Source organism: Pteropus medius, unplaced genomic scaffold, assembly GCF_902729225.1.
Source record: "Pteropus medius unplaced genomic scaffold, Ma_sr-lr_union100, whole genome shotgun sequence".
Classification (NCBI taxonomy): Eukaryota; Metazoa; Chordata; class Mammalia; order Chiroptera; family Pteropodidae; genus Pteropus; species Pteropus medius.
The window spans coordinates 40,883,310-40,905,152 of record NW_024351730.1 but is presented as its reverse complement, the minus strand read 5'-3'; the positions used below and the strand labels follow the sequence as shown (position 1 = coordinate 40,905,152).

Here is a 21,843-nt window from a genome sequence, read left to right as displayed (position 1 = left end):
ATAAGTTTTGTTTGGTCTTTATGCTATATATACAATCTTTTTAAGATATATTATTGTTCATGACATCTTGTGGATCTAAACATCATAACATTATACATTACTAGTGTATTTGTTTTTTATCGATGTATGACAAATTGCCACAAACTCAGTGCATTTATTAAAAAACCAACATGCATTTATTAGGTCACAGTTCTGTAGGTCAGAAATCTGGGCAGCTCTGTGAGGTTGTATGCTTAGCTTCTTAAAATGTTGAAATCAAAGCGTTGAGACTAACCTCTTATCTGGATTCTAGGGAAAAATCTGTTTTCAAGTTCATTGAGGTTGTTGGCTGAATTAAATTCTTTATAATTTTAGGATTGAGGGTTCTATTTCCTTGCTGGCTGTCAGCTAGTTGGCCACTCAGCTCAAAAGGCTGTGTGTATTACTTGACACAAGGCTTGGCTTCCTCCATTCTCAGGCTATCAAAGGCACATCGAAATCCTCTCATATTTTAAATCTCTGACTTCCTCACCTGTCATTAGCCAGAGAAAACTCTCTACCTCTGAAGGATTCATCTGGTTGGGTCATGTTTATTCAGGTAATCTCTACATTTTAAGATCAGTTGACTGGGATTTCAATTACATGTACAAAAATCTCTTCATAATAGTAGCTAGATTAATGGTTGATTGGATAATCAGGGGATGGGACTCTTGGGTTAGTATCTTTGGAATTCTGCTTATCAAAATTGCTTTACTCAATTATAGTGTACTTGTGCTATCATCCATTACCAAAATCCATTTCTAAATGTCTTTCATCCTTTTTTTCAATCTCATTATATCTCTAGTTTCTATGTATATGGGACTTGAGATATCTCCAACTTAGTGCGGTTAAAACATTTTAATTATTTGATTTTTGTGTTTATTTTCTTTTCCTATAGTTCACTCAACAAGTTTTATGTTTTAAATGATCAGTTTTAGATGCTTTTTACTTTCCAATTATGCTCTCTAATCTATTTTTAAAAACATTTGTTTTCTCTATTACTAAGAAATATATTTTTAAATCTTCCATTTAGATTGTAGTGTTCCTGGTGGTTAGACCAGTTTTTGCTTTATTTACTTTTTGACTATATTATAATTATTTTAACTTCCTGACAAAGTAAGTTTTTGGATATCTTTGTTTTTAGTGTTTGTGTTTTTCTTTTTTTTTGCTTTAGATTGTATATGTGTATGTGCATGTATACATTCTAATATTAATGAAACCATATAAGCTTTCTTTAGTAGTTTTTATATATCATTTTTTTATCGTTATATTGCAGGCTTTTTACATCTTAATGCTTTTGTTGTTTCTGTTTAAACAGTTTCTTGTCTTTTTAAAGTCACTTTTAGAATCTTTATCTTATAATTAGAGCTATTTAGTAAATTTATATTTAATAATTTTACTGTTGTAATTGAGTTTAAATTGGCTACTTTCTAAGTGTTTGCTATTTCATCCTGCCTGCTCACATTTTCTTTCTTATCTTTTCTTGCCTTTATGGGATTAGTATTTTTAGGATTTTAAAAATTATCAGTTTTTTATTAGCTTGGAATTATACTTTTATTTTTATTTTATTGGATACTTAGTGGTTACATCTTTGATTTATCTAAGTTAAGTATCAATTGATATTTTTCTTGTTCCCAGATAATGCAAGAATGCTAGAACATTTAAATTTCGTTTACCTTTTTCCTCATTTTCTGCCATTATTTTCATGTATTTTGCTTTATTAATACCTTAAAATCAAAGACATTATTATTGTTTTATATAAGTGATCAATAGTCATATAGTTTTTTCCATTGATACATTTATGATTTCATTGCTTTTTTTTCCCATTCAAGATGCCATCTATCATCATTTACCTTCTGTCTGAAGTATACCCTTTAGTATCGCTTTTAGAGTGGATCTGCTGGTGTCGAATGCTCTTTGTTCTTTTTGCGTGTAACTCAAATATTTAAACATACTTTTGAATTAAAATTCTATTTTGTTTAGTACTTTAAAAATATTATTTAATTATATTTTGGCTTCATTATTTCTGTGTAGAATTCAGAAACATGTAAATATTATCCATCTAAATATTACTTCTTTTAAGATAGTAAATGTTTGTTCTCAACCAAACCTTGTCTTTAGTTTCCAGCAATTTTACTATGTTGTACCTAGGTATACTTCTCTGTGTGTTTATCCTAATAGGTTTATATACTGCTTCTTTAGTTTGTGCCATGATGTTTTTTTTTTCCAGTTTTGGAAAAGTTTTGTCATTATATCTTCAAATATTGCATATTTTCTACTTTTATTTACTCCTCTTCTTTTATATCTCTCCTCCTTCTACAGCTCCTTGTTTTTCAACTCCGATTAAACATTCTTTTTTGTTTTCTATTACAGACTCTTCTTCATTTTCCCTTCTTTTGTTTCCCCATGCATCATGTAGGTATTTTATTTAGCCTTCTCTTTCAATTTGCTAATTATTTCTTCCATATATAATTTGCCAAAAATACCAACAATCTAATAAATTTTTAATTTTCGTTATTAGTTTTATTTCTGCAATTTACAGAAATAAATTGGCTAGTCATATTACTTATTGGCTACTCATAATACTTATATCCAAAGGATTTATGAATTATTTTTCAGATAGCATTGTAGTATATAACAAAAGTAAAACAAACATTTTTTGTTCCCAGGAATTTAAAGGCTAAAATGGAAAATAGGTAAAGGAAATATTGAAAATGTCTAAATAAATGTACTTATTTATTTGTTTGTTTGTTTCAAGTATACATTACATTGATTAGACATTTATATAGTATATAAAACGATCCCCTTGATTACTCTTCGAAGATAATAAATGTTTTTTCTCAACCAAACCTTGTCTTTAGTTTTCAACTCTTTCTCTCCTCTGACTCTGCACCTAGCCATTACATTGATGCTAACTACATTCCGTATGCTGTGCTCCCTATCCCCGTGACCCTCTATCAGCTACTAATTTGTACTTCTTTAACCCTTTACCCCTTTCTTCCAACCCCTAATCCCCTCTGGCCATCACCAGATTGTTACATATTATTTTTAAATGAGCCAATAAATATATTAAATGAATTAATGTTATTTGAGAATGAAAAGTCCAGAATAGATGAAAATCTGAATTATATTATTTTCCTCAAATTAAATTAATGGAAGAAAATAAAAGCTAAGTACAGTATTATCTAATATTATGGAAAGACATTGGACAAAATATTTATATTATAAACAAACTGTAATATTTGATATGATAGAAAAAATATATTTTACTAGGTCACCAGTTGATTATAGGAGGAATAGCCGGATGGAAGAGATGTGTAGGACAAGGATATGGGGAAAGGGTGAGGGGCTTCCATGTCCTTGCCCATGTACATCATTCTCCCTGAATCTCCACATGGTCATCAGCCCAGAAACTCTCCAAATCCTGTCCTTTTGTTTTTTTATGGAGGCTTCATTACTTAGTCACAATTGATTAAACCATTAGTCACTGGTGATTAATTCAACATTCAGCCCCTCTCCCCTACCTGGAAGTCATGGGGGTGCAACTAAAAATTTCAGCCCTCTAATCACATGGTTAGTTCCACTGGCAACCAAGTCCTATCCTTAGGTATGGCCAAAAAATCACCTCACTGTCATAACAAAAGACATCTTTGTTTCTCTTATGATAGAATATTTGACATAATACAGAGAATCAAGTCAATGGAATCTTATTCTATTGCAGTACATGTTTCTTTAACATGAATTAGCTCATATTGTATTTAATAGGAAAAAGAAGTCACTATCAGTCAGAAGTTGCCTTGGTTCTTATGCAATTGTGTGTGTGTGTGTGTGTGTGTGTGTGTGTGTGTGTGTGTGTGTTTTGCAATTGTGTTTTGAGGCAACCAATTGCAAGCTTTCTTATGATTAAAAATAAAGACTTAGCAATATATGTGTAAAAATTCACAGTTGTGCCTTCTAGCGCTCATGGTCACTGACTTGCTACACTTCTCACTATGTTAAGATTTTGAGGAAGCTAAGAGAACAAATAAAGAGGTTGCAAAGACATTTCTTTTTGTATTAACACCCTGCCTCCAGAAAAACAAAACAAAACAAGAAACCTTGATTCATAAGGTCTTTATCTCAGACCAGATTTTTATTATTGATGGAACTATTTTTTTATTAAGAGCAAGTACCCTCAAGGACCTAATCCTTGAGAAGTAAAGCATGACCTCTAGAGTTAAAGGCTGCAAAGGATGGGATGATACTGATGCCTAGTGGAGGTTTAACTGTACTCTTTTTAATAGATTGGAATAGTATCTATTAGTGCACTGGCTACTAAGTGATTTTATTTTCTTCCTTTTGTTGTGGTAAAATATATATAACATAAAACTGATCATCTTAACCATTTTTAAATGTACAGTTCAGTGATATTAAATAGACTCATAATGTTCTGCAACCATCAGTACCATCCATCTTTAGAACTCTTTTTACCTTATAAAACTGAATCTCTATACTCATTAAACAATAATTCCCCATTATCCCTCACCACAGCCCTTACAAACCTGAGAGTGAATGGAGGGTCCATCAGGCTGTGGAGAAAGCTAAAAAGAATGTTAGACAATCTCCATACTACCCTCTCAGTATATACTATGGGGAAGTGAATCTTAAAGGAGAAAGAAAAAAGTCACAATTTGGGAGGGATAGTGTAATATGAGCTGCATTCTGAATAGCAGCCAGCTGTGTCACTAGCCAAACTACTGCCCTATATTCATGTCTGGTTTACATATTAACCATAGATTCTATGCAGTTAGTTGAGAGAACTCTAAATGCAGTAGGCACAGCTTTGCTAGTCCTTGAACTACCACTCTGAGATGAAAGGTATTGTCAAGAATGGTGTGATATTAGCATTAGGGTTAGGGGAGAGTTGAAGGAAAGATGAGAAGGAAAGATGAGAAGGAAAGGAGGAAGATAAATTTTTTTTGACCTGGTTAATTGATACAAAGTGTAGAATTGTGTGTGTTTGTGGAGGAGATAGATGTTTTTTCTAAACCTGGGAAATATAATCATAGATTTAGGAGAATTAAAGGATGAAATGTCATTAAATAAATACCAAGAAGGCAAGGTTAAGGGAATAGGGGGAGATATGAAAACTGATATTTTGAAATGGTTTTTCTTTTTATATGTAATTATTACATCTTTTGTGGTCAGAAATTATGATTTTGCAACTGTTAATTTAATACCTCGAGAATTAGAGAACCTAATTTATAACTTAAGTTTAAACATTTCCATGTAGGATAGTGTTGCAGTTTGAATACATGAAAAATATATTTCAGTCAAACATAATATTCTTTTCAAGCAAGTCATGTCTAATTTTGTAGAGCAGATCCTCTTTGGACATGCTACACTATTGTTATAAAATTGAATTAAAATTTAAACTCTTAGAACACAGAAAGACAACTTTTTTTATATTGGAAGATATAAGTTTTATAATAGTTTAGTGTAGGATAATTGTTATATAAAGTGTATCTAGATAATGCTGTAAATTTATTAAAACTCAACACTGTATGGTATAATAATTTTGTATGGTAGATTTACAGAAAGCTCAGAGTATGCAATTTGTTATACGTATAGGAATTGAATTTCAATTAAAACACTTAGCAATTTCTTTGTTCTTTTTGAAATATTTTGAAACCCATTAGTGTGTCAGTGACTTGGCATTGCTCTCTAATTGCAATAGATTTCAAGTGATAAAAATTGATTTTTTGTAGCATACTTTGTAGAGTCAGCATTGGTTACCTGAATACATTACAGTTCTCTTAAAACATTATTCTATGCTGTTAGAAGGTTTTATTGTCTGAACTTGAGACTATATATGCAGTTTATTCTTCACTACAGGGTGATTTGCATTTTGAAAAAATGTGATGAAGTGTAGATTTTTAAGAAATATTAAGATATTGAAAATATATTTCAAAAGTCTTTTTTCTTTAACGCACAAGCTAAATTATACCAACATAGGTTCAATGTATTTATCTCTTAGCATTTTGGGAATCATATATGTAATTTTTATTATAAATTTATCACAAAACAATACCAGAAATATCAAATTTGTGTTTTCAAGGGACAATGAAGTCTTGTGGCTTTACCTACTAATTATGATCAACAACCTCTAGACCATACACTTTTTAAAATAAAAAACATTATTACATTAAATGATACTATAGAAAAGTACCCAAATTATTAGTTTGTATTTCAATTCATCTTTATAAAGTGAACTACCTTGTAACCATTATCAAATGAAGAGAGAAAACATTATAGGCATCCTCAGCCCTTTCTTTTATTCTCTTCTGGTAACTACCATCACCCCAAAGGAATCACTATTCTGGCTTTTGTCACCATTGGTTTATTTTTACTGTTTTTCAACTTATGTATAAATTGAGTAATATATAGTGTGTGCTGTTTTGTGTCTGGCTTCTTTCATTCCACCTTATAATTTATGGGTTATAATCTATGTTGTTGCAGCTAGCAATAATTAATTTATTCTCAATAAAAGAATATCACAATTTCTTTAGCCATTTTACTACTGATGGAAATTTTTTTTTTATCCAGTTTAGTGCTTTTATGAATACTATTTCAGTGAACATTCTTGTAGCTATTTTTTTTGATGCACATAAATATACATTTCTCTTAATTATATACATTGGAGTAGAATTTCTGAGTTGTAGGATCTATGAATATTCAGTTTTTAATAGCTCTTGCCCAGTAATTGTTTTTAAATGGATGTAGTAATTTGTATTTCCATCAGTAATGTATGAGAGTTGGAGTTGCTCTGCAATTCCACCAACACTTGGTATTTTCATTATTTTTCATTTTAGCCATTCTGGTTTAGGAGTATTTCACTGAGCTTTATTTGTCATATTCCTCATGACTAATTAATACATTTGTATGAAAAAATAATACATTTGTATATGTTTTTTGGCCATTTGGATATCCTCTTGTAAAGTGCATTTTTAATGTCTCTTGCCTATTTACTTAAATTCTTAAATACTTTTTGCTTTTTACAGTTGGATCTGTGATATGTACAACATTCTTTGATATCTCAACATTCTTTGAGATATCAAAGAATATTGTACATATATTCATGAATAAGGTTAAACTGTAATATTTTTTTCATGAATTTATCTTGTCAGTCTTTGTTTTCAGATTTTGTTTGTTCCTTTCTGGCTTCACAAAAAAAGATTTAGGAAGTTTTTAATCAACTATTGGTCTATTTGTAAACAAACAATTTCAAAGTCTCAGTGGTTTAAAATAACTTCCTCTCTCCCTCCCTTCCTCCCTCTCTCTCCTTTCTTTCTTTCTGTCTTTCTGTCTTTCTTTCTTCTACTTCTCTTTGCTTACATTTTTAGTTTCAGTTCTAAATATATCCTAATTTATATTATCATATCTTCTTTGACCTATAAGTTATTTAAAATTGTGTTAAATTTCCCAAATGTTTGCAGCCTTATTTAAAAAAATAGTGTTTTGGTAATTGATTATTAACTAAATTGTAAATTTTGTAGTTAAGTAATGCGAACTACCTACTGCCCATTTTTTGGAAATCTCTTATGACTTGATCGATAGCCGAATATTTCGTATTTTTGTAAAAGTTCCATTTACCTTGGAAAACAATGTGTATTTTCCAGTAGTTGGATGTAATACTCTATAGTTGTCAGCTAGATTAAGCTTACTAATGGAATTTTTCATATCTTGTATATCTTTCTTAATGTATTACTTTGAGTGGTATGTCAAAAACTCCCACTATAATGATGTATTTTACAATTACTCCTTATGATCTGTTTAATTTTTACTTAATAATTTTTGAATCAATACTATTAGATAACTACAAATTATAGTCCTCTGTTGAGCTGAACCTTTTATCATGTTAAAATGCCTCCTCTCTTTATCTCCATTTATGCTTTTAGATATTTCAGCCTTTTTTTTTTTTTTTGATTACTATTTGTCTGGAATATTGTTATCCAATCCATCTTTTTACTCTCAGCTATTCTCTGACCATATGTTTTTAGTGGGTCCCTTTTGTTACTAACATATTCAGGCAATAGATTGATTTTGTTTTAATAACTAGGTTTTAAAATCTCTATTTTTCTGTTATTTTCTACTTTTCTGTATTTCTTTTCTTTTTTTTTTTTTCTTATGCCTTTTAAAAAATTATTTAAGGACTTTCCAATATCCTCCATTCCCACCCCCTTTTCATCTGTTAACTCTACTGGTTTGGAATCTATATACTCTATTTTTACAGTTTTATTAAATACCTTTGCTACTACTACATGCATACTTACTTAATAAAGTTTATATTTTGTCAAGATCTTTGCTCTCTTGAACAATGCTTTAGCTTTGTTTACTTTTTTAACCTTATAAATTGTCTTATGTAATAAATTACAGGTTAGATTCAACCATGTTTATTATTGTCTTCATTTCTTCTTACATCTCAACATTCCTTATAGTGTCATTATCCTTCTTCTTAAAGTATATCTTTTAGAAATCCCTTTAGTGATAGACTTTTAGTGATAAATGCTCTCATTCATTCACTTATTCATTCATTTATTTATTTTTTAGATGAGGCAACCCTTGGTTGATCTCTCAGATTGCAAGGACCTTGTCAGCTTACAATCCCTTATTTTTTTATTTTTTACACCTAGCACCTGGTCTTCCTGGGTGTTCTCCCATCCATGTACTACCCTGGCCTGACCCTACTTAGCTTCCAAGATCAGATGGGATTGGGCTTGTTTAGGGTTCTATGGTCGTAGACTTCATTCACTTATTCAAATCAGTACATATCATATGCTGGTATAATGTAATATATACCAAAATCTCTGCTTCTCTGAGTTCATATACCTTTCTCTCATTCTCAAAATTATAGGAAGGGAGACAGGCAATAAGCAAGATAAAATGTAAAATACATAGTATATTACATTGCGTAGCAGAAAAAATAAAGCAGAAAAATGTGATATGAGATTTTTGATGGGGTAGTCAAGGAAGGCCTTACTGGGAAGGTGATTTCTGAATCAAGACCAGAAAGAACTGAGGGAATTTGAAGGTATCTAGTAAAAAAGCATTGCATACAAAGGGAACAGATACTACAAGAGGGCCTAGCAAGTTTAAGATACAGTAAAAAAGCCAGTAAGGCTATTGCAGAAAGCATTATTTGGAGATTAGTAGAGGTGCCCAGTGATGTGTATCCAGATGATACATGGCTTGGTAGGTCATGCTTTACAGTGAGATGGAAGGCTATCAAAGGTTTTGAATCAACAATTGACCTGATCTGGTTTAGCAGGTTCACTCAGCACATTATAGTTTGGAGAGGGGCATAAAAGGTAGAAACAGTCAATAGATTATTGGCATATCTGTGAGAGATGGTGGTGTCTTGGAACAGAGTGTCAGCAGAATGTGTGATGAGATGTGTCACAGTCTAGGTATTTTTTTAAAGCAAAGATGATAGCATATGCCAGTTGTTCTGATGTAGACTGTGAGACAAGGGAGAAGCCAAGGATGACTTAGAGATTTAGGTCTAAATGACTACCAGGGGATATTTTCCATTAATTGAGATGGAGACAGAAGCAAGTGGTGAAGATTTTAGAGAGATCAGGAGCTTAATTATGAACAAATTGACTTTAAAAATATTAAAATGTCTTAATTCCATTTTTATTCTTGCAATATAGTTTTGCTGGCTGTGTCATTTTATTTGATAGTTAATTTCCCTTAGCTCTTTAAAGAGTCATTCCATTGATTTCAAATTTTTATTGTCATTGCTGACAATTCAGCCCTCAAATTGTCATCTCTTTATAGGTACACTGTCTTTTCTACCTGTTTTTGAGATCTTTTTATTTTTTATGTTACTTAGTGAGCTTGCATCTTATGCTGTATTGAGGATTATGTATGTATTGAGCATTCTTCTGTCAACGTGAATTTTTTTTGTTGTTGGAATCATCCAGGAATTTTTCTTTGCCTTTAATTTGCATTAACTTGAATAGATATGAAGGTTTTGTTTGTTTGCTTGTTTCATTTGTTCTGCTTAAATCTACCTGCACCCCTCAGTCTGAGTTCATATACCTTTCTCTCATTCTCAAAAATTTCCAGCAATTGTTTCTTCTCATATTATCTCCGCAGCCTTCTTTATTATATTATATTAATTTTATTAACTATGTTAATTATATTAATTACATTATATTATATTTATTATAGTATTACCAGCTAATGTTGGAAATTTTAGCCTTTAGATCACTTTTTCTTTTAATGTCTCTGTTTTAAGTTCTTAGAGTATAATTTGGCCCATTTTCCAGCTCACTCAAATGCAAAAGCTTTCATTCTGCTATTCAAGCCATGTATTTATATTTTTGTTCTATAATCTGAGATGTTATTTCTATCTCTATTTCTATTTTTCATAGATATTTTTATTTGAGCCCACATTTTCTAGTGTTTTATATGTGTTAGCTTATCTCTCTTAAGACATTAAATATTCTGATTTTAAACTATGATTCCGAATGATCTTTTTGTTTTTTTTTTTGTTATGAGGTTTTTTAACATGCCATTTTAATTGAGTTGTCTTTCCTCAAATGTTTATCAGTACTTGATTTTATGCTTATTTTTGTAATTGAGATTTCTTGTTAGACGGAGCATTTATATGATAAATCACTCAAACTTGCCACTGTTTTCAAAATAAATGTTAAATTCAATGGGACACTAAACCTACAGGCGTAAATCAAAGTCCTGGGAAAACTAGGCCATGTTGTCACACAGTCGTTAGACTCTAAAATGTATGTGCTGGTATAGCCCACCTGGGCCAAAGGAGCTACTGCTGTTAGGGCTTGCTCTCTGAACTATTTTCAGTAAGAAAGATAGCTAACGTGTGCCAATAAATGGGGTGCTTTGACATTTGGTCTTCACGTACTGTGTTTCACTAGCCATCTGAGACATTCCCTTCTGTGCCTGCCCAAGGTTTTCCACTTATTCTTTCTGTTCTCACTACCTCTTCACCCCTAATCCTAGCCTAGTACAGGACAGAGACTTATATGGCTTCTTGGGAGAGAGAAGTGGTAGTTCCTAATTGTTTCTGCTCAGGTACCTCTAGATAACAACCCTGTCAGTTCTCCCTGAGTTGTATACTGCATACTTCTTGCTACTTCAGTGCATGTCCTTGACTGTGGTTTTTCTTCAGTCTTACCTACTTTCAGTCTCTCAGGAATTTTTCATGTCCATAATTATATTTACATACACACACACACACACACACACACACACACACACACACACATATACACTTTTCAATTTTAGAATTTTGCATCTTAAACCTGACAGTCACTAAATTCATTGTTACTATTGTTTAGGAGATATTTTCAGCTATTCAGTAACTATGAATTTTAGAATTGATATATCTCTACATATTGTAATAGTTTTGAGAGCTATTTATTCATTATTACTATAATGCCTCTGGACTAGTTGAATTTTATGTTACATACAGTTGATACAATTAACAAAATAATCCTATTTTTAGAAATATGATGTGCTATATGAGTTTAGCTTTATTTTTAAAGGTTAGTATTGATAAACAGAATTGTAGATTTGGTATACATGCCTATTTTCAAAAAAATGAAATTTACACATTTATAAATTTACACATAATATGTATATTTCCAGAATAAAACAGGCTGCTGTATATTGAGGTCACTTTTATATGATTACTATCTTGATAATTTCATAACAGTTCTATTTATGTGATTTGATATTGTAATTCTGATAATAGTAGAGGTTTTGAAGTTTGCCTAATCTTTCTTAATTAAATATAATAAAAAAATAAGATTTATATATTTGTAGCAAATTTGGAAGAGAAACTATCAGCTTAAGACTTTAATATGATATAAACTATATTTCATACAGATTATTTGTATTCTAAAGTAGTTTTGGCTTTGACAACTTTAAAATTGCATTCAGTACTAGGCAGAAAAATGGTGTTACATAAAATCATAACATCAGTATAGTATATGAAGTAGAGATAATAGTTGTACTCTTAGCCATTTTATTTTGCTATAAATGAAATTCATTGTTCAGTATAGCCTCCTGAACTATGTTTTCCAGTCAAGTTATTTTGTAAAGATTAAATTAAATTCATTGCAGGGTATATGCTTTCAGAGATTGTAACAATTTCTGTATGTTTGAACTATATCATGAATTTCTTTTTAGTGTAGGAAAAAGTTGAGAAAGACAGTTTTCCATTTCATTGCACCTTTTCAGAATAGTTCTCATACCTGAACCACAAGGTTTTATTAAGTACAAATTGAAGTGAACTTATGTCAGTAAAAAATAATGAAAATACACCTTCAAAGGTCTGTTTTGCTTTTTCAGAGTAGGAACATAAACTGTACTTTAAGATTACTTAGTATGCAAAAGTTTTGTAGAATTCGAGTAACTGCTATATTTAGAATACTATGAATACTGAATAACTATTTGTCATAAATTATAGGTTTGTAGACAGAATAATGCCTTCCCATCACCTACCGTCACCTCTCCAAAATACCTATGCTTTAATCTCCAGAGTCTGTGAATATATGTTAATGTTACATGGCAGAGAGATTTTATATGTAGAATTAAAGGTTGTTAATCAGATGACATTAAATTAGGGAGACTATCTTAGATTATTTAAGGGCCCAATCTAATCACATGGGCCCTTAAAATCGAAAGAGGAAGGCAGAAGAGTCAGTAAAAGATGCAGCAGAAGAAAGAGGAAGAGGAGAGTTAAATGTGAGAAAGATTTTACTTTTCCTTGCTGGCATTGAAGATGGAAGAACATGGCCTTAAGTGAAACAATGCATTCAGCCTCAAGAAGCTGAGAATGACCCCCTAGCCACTAGCCAGCAAGGAAATGGGGGCTCCTATATGGAACTGAATTCTGGAAAAAATCTGAATGTTTCATGAAATGGATTTTTCTCTAGAGACTCCAGAAAGGAGAGCAACCCTGCAGACACTTCTATTTTGGCTTGTGAAATAGAGGCAGAGAAATAAGCCATGCCCACTGTACTTCTGACCTAAAGAGCTGTGAATAATAAATTTGTGTTATTTTAAGCCACAAAATTTGTGGTCATTTCTTACTTCAGCAATAGAAAACTGATACAACGGTAAATATTTTTTTTATTCTAAAATAAGAACCTCTAAAGAGGGTAGAAATTTCATCATATAAAATAAATCAAAATGATAGGGGAAAATACCTTACTTTTTCTTTTTGAATGTTATCCTCTCATCTCTTTCTACCTTTTTACACTCATTGTATTTGTAATCCTTCCTTCCTTCCTTCCTTCCTTCTTTCCTTCCTTCCTTCCTTCCTTCCTTCATTCCTTCCTTCCTTCCTTCCTTCATTCCTTCCTTCCTTCCTTCCTTCCTTTCTTCCTTCGGCTTCATTCCTTCATTCCAAATCCTTCAGCTAACTATTCCTTCATTCCATTCCTTCCTTCCTTCCTTCCTTCCTTCCTTCCTTCCTTCCTTCATCCCATTCATTCCAATCCTTCTTCCTTCCTTCCTTCCTTCCTTCCTTCTTCCTTCCTTCCTTCCTTCCTTCTTCATTCCATCCTTCCTTCTTTCCTTCCATTCCCTATTCCTTCCTTCCTTCCTTCCTTCCTTCATCTATTCCTTCCTTCCTTCATTCAGCCCTTCCTTCCTTCCTTCCTTCTTTCCTTCCTTCCTTCCTTCCTTCCTTCTCTCTGTCTCTCAAAACAATTACTATACTTGAAGAAGGTGCACAGTCTAGATGTGTGGTGAAGTTATAAGCACTAAAAACACTATTTAAAAAAAAATTAAAGAACTATACAAAAAAGAAATTGAGAAAAGAATCTCATGTATAATAGCATTTAAATACTTTAGAATTATTTTAATGAAGAAGGTGAAAAATCTGTACACTATAAACTATAAGACATTGATGAAAGAAATTAAAGAAGGCACAAATAAGTGGAAAGATATCATGTGTTCTTGGATTGGAAGAAATATTATTGTGAAAATGTCCATATTATCCAAAGCTATCTATAATTCGATGCAATCCCTATCAAAAGTTTAATGGCATACTCATAGAAATAGAGAAAAAAATTCTCTCATTTGTATGGAATCCTAAAAGTCCCTAAAGAGCCAAAGCAATCTTAAGATAAAACAAAATGGGAGGCATCACATTTTCTAATTTTAAGTTATCTTACAAAGCTATAGAAATCAACACAGTATGATACTGGTATAAAAACAGACACAGTAGAATAGAGAGCTGAGAAATAAACCCATACATGTATAGTTAGGTAATCTATGATAGGGGTGAGAAAAATACACAATGGTGAAAGGATCATCTCTTAAATAAATGGTTCTGGAAAAACTGGATATCCATATGCAAAGAATGAAACTGGACCACTATTTTACACCTTACACTAAAATTAACTAAAAATACATTGACGTGATCATAAAATCTGAAACTGTAAAATCTTAGAAGAAAACAAGAACAAGCTCCTTGACATTGGTCTTGGCAATGATTTTTTTGGATATGACACTAAAAGCACAGGCAACAAAAGCAAAAATAAACAAATTGGACTATATCAAACCAAAATGCTTCTGTGCAGTGAAAAAAAACAATCAATAAAATGAAAAGACAACCTATGGAATGGGAGAAAATATTTGCAAACAATGCATCTGAAAGGAATTAACATCCAACATACAGAAGGAATTCCAACTCAATAGCAAAAAAACCTTAATAACCCAGTTTAAAAATGGGCAAAGGATCTGAATAGACATTTTTCCAAAGAAGACATGCAAATGGCCAACAGCTAGGTGAAAAGATGCTCAGCTCACTAATCATCAGGGAAATGCAAATTAAAACCACAATGAAATATCACCTCACACCTGTTAGGATTTTTTTTTTAAATCAAAAAGACTGGAGATAATATTTGTTGACAAGGATGTGGAGAAATGGGAATCCTTATGCACTGTTGTTCATAATGTAAATTGGTATAACCATTATGAAAAAACAGTATGAAGGTTCCTCAAAAAATTAACAATGTAACTATAGTACCATCCAGCAGTCTTACTACTGGTTATATATCCAAAGGAAATGAAATCGATGTCTTAAAGAGATAGCTATATTCTCATGTTCATTGCAGCATTATTTATAACAGCCAAGGTATGGAAACAACCTGTGTTTGTTGACAGATGAATGGATAATGAAAATTGTGTAAATATATATGAATAAAGAAAATTATCATATATAATGTGTTTATATACATATAATATTATTCAATCATTAAAAAGAAAGAAAGTTTGACATCTGCAACAACGTGAATTGACCTTAAAGACATTATGCTAAGTGACATAAGCCAGACAGTGAAGGACAAATATTATGTGATGTCCGTTATGTGTGGTATCTAAAAAAGTTGAACTCAAACCCAATTGTAGAATGATGGTTGTCGAGGAGAGGAGGGAGAGGAGAGGTTGGTCAAAGGATGATAACTTTCAGTTATAAGATGAGCAAGTTTAGGGATTTAATGTACAACATGGTGACAATATTTAATAATTATTGTATACTTGAAATTTTCTGAGAGTAAATCTTAAATGTTCTCACCATACCCCTCCCCCCCCCAAAAAAGTTAACTATGTAAGGTAACGTATGTGTTAATTAGCTTGATTGTGGCAATCATTTACATATAATGTATATGTGTATCAAACCAACATGTTTTATACCTTAAATATGTATATTTTTGTTTGTTAATTACACAGCAATAAAACAAAAATAATTTAAGACATTACAGCTTCTGCAGCAATGGGCCAGGGAAATTTAGCTGCTTAGGCAATATAGCACATTTGATTAAAGTCTGTTGTTAATGAGCCCCAGATCACCAGCTAAATTCCTTTGATGTTAGTTCCTTTTACATAGATGAAAATTCACTTCCTTGAACAAAATAGATCCTACCTCTTCCATTAAACTTTCTCCAGGTTAAAACAAAGGAGATTGGGCTAGAGCCTGGGGAAGGCAATATAAATCATCACTTTTTGAAATCCAGCCAAAAAACATACCCTACTATATCTGGGTTAAGTGGTACTCTTATCTAAGTGAAAAATAATAGTGCATAAGCAATATGGAGTATCTGTCAGGCAGCAGCATCGAATGTATTTAGAAATTTATGGTAAAACAAAAGCAACTTGGAAGCTTTCATTCATTAAGAATCTTAATTCCCTAATGTCTTGGTTCACTTTGTCACTTAATTTTTTATGCTGTACAGATAAAAATTGCAGCCATATTTTCCTAAGTTTAGGTTGAAAACACCTTCTATAACCTCAGTTACTATATTTCACATTCTCTGTCAGAGAAAGTTACTTAATCTAAAAGCTACATGCATATTACCCTGCATCTTAAGTGAGATATGCATCTCTGAGGATCTCTAGTAATCAATTCTCTTTTTGTATTTCTGTAATTATCTTCCCAGACCCTTTTCTGTGAAACATTTTATACACCTAGTCAGAAGACTATAGGAGTCAGAGATAAGAAAACAAAAATGGGATCTCTTTATTTCTTTCCTTGAGTCATAAGAACCTCTTATAAACTAGATGTTTCATCAAAGTCTGCAGAATAGCTTAGTTAACCAAACTACTTGGATGTTAGGTTCTATTCTTTTTGTATGTATGTATGTATGTATGTATGTATGTATGTATGTATGTATGTATTTACTTACTTACTTACTTATTATTTTATTGCAGAAAATTTTCAGTTTTCTTAGACCAACATGAGTTTCAGGAAAATTTTACTTGTTTTCCACCATAACATCTTATATTTTGGAGAGAAAAAGAGATATACTCATTAATTTTAGTAAATTAATTAATTAATTAATTTATCCCACAAACACGTTGAGCACCTTGTTCCTGTTGTGCTCTGTGAGGTACTGGAATCTAATTATGAGCAAAAGTAGACAGGATCCTTGCCTATGTGGGTTTTATAATCTAGTGGGAGTAATAGAAACTAAACGAATAGAGAAATAAATGTACAGTCAAGTTACTGTAAAAGCTGACAACTATTTTTTAAAAACTTTTTCTTTTTAACCTTTTCATGTAAGGTTGACTTATGGTTTTAGCGTTCTGTCACTTAAGTGGTCAATCAATCATTTCTTGAGTGAACTGAAATTTTTACATATTTAGAGATAAGAGAAGACTAACAGGAAGGGAAATTTGATAGGAAGCTCTTAGAAAAAAATAACATACTCTCCTTGCAAAGTCCAGTATTTTAGTGTAACGCATATAGGCCTAGCCTGTTTTCATCTAGGTAGTCAAAGATTAGCTAACATTTTATATATTAATCTTTATTAGCAAGTGTTTAAAAGAGAAAAATATTAGGGAATTATTACAGTTAAAAATCTTTTGAAAAATTTTGTAAAATTTAAATTCACTCACCATAAAACTGTGAGACTTAATTTTAGTTTTATATAATCATCCATATTTTGAGAATTTGAAAATTAATAAAATTTAAATATGATTATAGTATGTGGTGTTTACATTTGATCGTTGACAGATGTAGTGATGGTGTAGAATGTGGATTAAATAAAAGAGTATAACAATTGTAAAATGATTTTGCCCAGTTAATAGAAGCAAAGTGGTCTTAAAAGAGAAAACTAAAATTATCCTTAGGTTTTTTTTAATATTTGGTTTTGGAAAATTTTATGCTTTAGTCAATGAAACACATATATGTGAATGTTTATGCAATCTTTTTCATGACATTTTAATTACCATAAGAATTAAAATAATTGATACATGAATATTTTAGTTTTAGATATGACATGTTTTATTTAAATTTCGTAATCAAAATAACTAAGAAGCTAAGCATGCCGCTTACCTTTTTGAATTCTCTCGGCTATGCTATGAGACAGGTATCGTTTTCTCTATATTATTAATAAAATAACCAAGAAAATTGTAAGTAGGTAGTAACTAGCAACATCAAAATTAGATCCCAGGTCTATCTTGACTCCAAAATTAGGGAATTTTTTCATACACAATGAGAAAAAAACAAATGCATTCAGTTGTTTTTAATGTTCACATAGAAAAGAAAAAAGGTTTGAAACTCAATGGAACAAAAAATAGACAATAAATAATGAAACAAGAAAACCGGTTATTTAAAAAAGTTAATAAGATTGATAAACCTTTAGGCAGACTCATGAATATAAAGAGACAACACACATTAAAAAGATACAAACGATATATAAAAGAACACCTATATCTATATACTAGCAATAGAAATTTTAAGTTGACAACAAAAAATTCTGTGTAATATCAGAAATTAAAAATGGACATCTTACATATTCTACATACATTAAAAGAATAATAGAAAATATTATGAAAAAATTTATGCCAAAGACTTTAACAGCTTAGGTGAAATGGACAAATTTCTTGGAAGATATACATTACCAAAATTATCTCAAGAAAAAATAGAAAATTTGAATAGTTCGGTTCTATATTTACTAAAGAAATTGAATTCTTATTTAAAACCCTTCTGACAAGAATGTGCCAGGAACAAACATTATTTTTAAGGAGTGAATGAGAAATAGTGATACTACAGAAACTTTTGTAGAAAATGGAAAAGATGGGAGTTTTATTTATCTTCTTTATGAGGCCAGCATATCCTGTCTAACAAAGCCATACAGATACTTTCCATGTGAGAAAACTACAAGTCAGTACTCCTCATGAACACAGACACAAAAATTCTTAACAAAATGTTATCAAATTTTTTGCTGTTGTACCGTCTTCGTAAAGATTATGCTCATTGAATTTTCACTTCTCATCTCCAAGCAACTGATAATCAAGGCATTTTTCTAATAGAAATTAGAGAAGTCTGGTGCCAGGTGGGGAAAAACATTTTTTATTGTTGTTTTTGTTGTAATCTTATGTTTTATTTTTTGTAAACTTGAAAACCATATTTTTCTTTCATCCTTCCCAATTTTCTCCTTCACATTTATCTTTCTGTCATAACCACCATGGCATCTGAACACAAACTTTTAAAAAAGGGCTTCATTTTTATTCCAGTCATCAACTTCTTCATTTGTATAAACACAGACCTATATAAAATTGTATTTATTACAAATCATAGTATAATTTAAAATAGAAAATGCTTCAAAAACTTATACAAAGACTTAAAATCATTCTTTTCATGTTGTTAAGAGTAATCTGTGGTAGTATACTTTAAAGAGAAACCCTCTCATAAAAATAGAGTGATGAATAGACAGATCATGATGCTATGATGAATTAAAATTTTATCTTATAATTAACAAATGGCCTGGAATTGCCTTTCACAGTACCTTCTGTATAGGGTACTATGTATTTCTAGATGAACAATTTTTAAATATATGCCAAGATTTGTTTTCATCTACTTTACATTAATTAAAAAGAAAACTCTTACTGGGAAAATATTATATGATTTATCACAACAATTATAACCAACTTAAAAGACTAGTAAAATTATGATGCTTGTATTTTAACAGACATATATTATTGTTATCTAGGCAGGTTACAGCAAAGAAGGTCTTTGTAGTGCCTCTATTTTTTTACATGCAAAACATTTTCTTTTATCTTTGATCTGAATATTCAAAAGCATCTCAGGCAGAGTTCATTAAGAAACATTTTTGTAGACGATTATTTTTTTGAGGCAATACAGAAAGATTGAATTAGAATAATTTTATCAGAATATATAGATATAATTTACAAAAGACCTCATCCATTTCCTCTTTGTTAGCAATGTTATTTATTATTTTGAAAATAACATATTCTCTATCATAATGTTATCTTACGTTTTAGTAGTTTTTGGAACTGATTGCATGAAATGACATAATAAAGAGCACAATTTTTCTATCTTGTGTACCTCTGTTATTTATTGAGATTAATATAGTAATTACTGTCATTGAGCTATCTCAATTGTTTCCAGTGGTACAGAGTAAAGTTCAACTATAATCATCTAAGGGAAGAAAGTTAATCAAATTTTCAAAATAGTCTAATCAACTACTAATTGAAAAGCTGGCTGTATGCTCAAAAGTGTTATATATATATTCCCTCCTCTTTCTCAGCAGCTATATTACAGATATGGATATAGATATAAACAATATAACAGGATATATAATCATTCATTTTTTTTTTACTCTAAGGAAATATGATTAAATAAGTATATCCATAAAGTAACTAAAAAGAATTTATTCAGAGATTATTTTTAACTCATTGTATAGTTCTCTTTAATCATTGCAACTTGATTATGTAAGTCCAAATTATTTGAACTAGAAATATATATTTTCCTGTTGCTTTTAGTGTTTTTTTATACTATCATAATAATATTAAACCACATTAATCACTGAATAATGAGGCAAGAAGATATTTCAGAGTCAAGATTCTGCTATGTTCCTATTGATTCATTATAGGACTAACTTAAACCATTCATAGTTATTTTATTTGGGACAAAAAATAAATTTAGAGATGACAAAATCTTTACTGGCAGTATATCTTGGGGTCTTAATTTCTCTCGTGATATTTTTTCTTTATACAATATCATGACATCACTACTTAGATTTCTAATAATGAAATGTTATTATCATATATAATTGGCACAGAAAATTAAAAGCGAATCAAAAAGTAGTAGTCTTTTAGTAAAAATGGAATATCTGATACATAAAAAATTACCCAAATTATGGAACTGTTCTACCATGTTTCACCTAATTTTGTGCAATTAAATTTTAATTTTACAAATAAAGAATAGGCCATAGATAGAATATATAAATCTCATCTTTGTCTGATAGTTCCTAAAAGCAGAAAATTAATAGTTAGTAATTTGATATCTTAGGTTAATATTCCACCAGAGACTTAGAACGAGAAATAAAGAAGGGTTAATCCACTATGAAAAACAACTGAAGAGAGGTCATTTTTATCCTGGTTAAAGCAAGTATTAGGGCCAACAGTATTTAGTCTAAAATAATGAAAGGTAGAGTAGAGAAATTAACTGATTACATCTTTTTAGTGAACAAAAAGATAGGGGTTAACTCTTTTTACATTTGACTGTAAAACCGATCCAGGTAGCTCTTTTATGCAGGAAGTAAGAAACTGAAAGTTTCTCATTGATTTTGCAATCCTTTCTCTGGTACCTAGCACTAATAGCACCTGGTAGAGCAAAGAGGCTAGAACAATTTTGTGGGGGACGAGAAAACCAAATCACTACTCCTAGCACAGAGTCCACATGGGAGACCCCTGATAGGAACTGGAATTTTTAATTCAATTTTGTGTTGCCTGGGAGACATGATTAAATTGCCCCTGGCTCAGTGTTATAAGTAAAATCTGAATAGGGCCTTTCAATATGATCTAAAAAAAGCGGATTATTTTGTGATATAATTTTGGCTAAAAATCGACAGGGAGAAAACTGATAAACCTATATAGGCAATTGTTACAACTTAACTATAAACTGAAGGATCAACAGTACTCCCTCTTTGACTAAAAGGAAACATCTATTTCTGCATTTTTGTGGAGTTATTCTTGGATCAGTTTTCCAGTATGAAGTGTACTGTGATCATCCTCTTACTTTATTTACTGAGCTAACGTATAATGATGGTGATTAAGCCTAATGGCCGAACCTTATATTTGTATAGCACTTAGTAGTTTTCAAAATGCTGTAAGAAAATCAGCATTTTGAAATTATTCTCCCATTATTCCTAAAATTAATAAACAGAAAAACCAGCACAAATTCTGGAGTTTTTGGTTGCACTCTTTTTTTTTTTAGTTTCACAGTGTTGCTTCTCCTAATTTCACTACACTCTCAGCAATAACAAC

The 21,843-nt window shown here is 30.9% G+C and overlaps 1 protein-coding gene across 1 annotated transcript in view; it reads left to right on the top strand.

The window, feature by feature from the left end:
- The window catches only part of STPG2 (sperm tail PG-rich repeat containing 2), a 464,008-nt gene that overhangs the window by 169,050 nt on the left and 273,115 nt on the right, over positions 1–21,843 (top strand). The window lies entirely within an intron of this gene.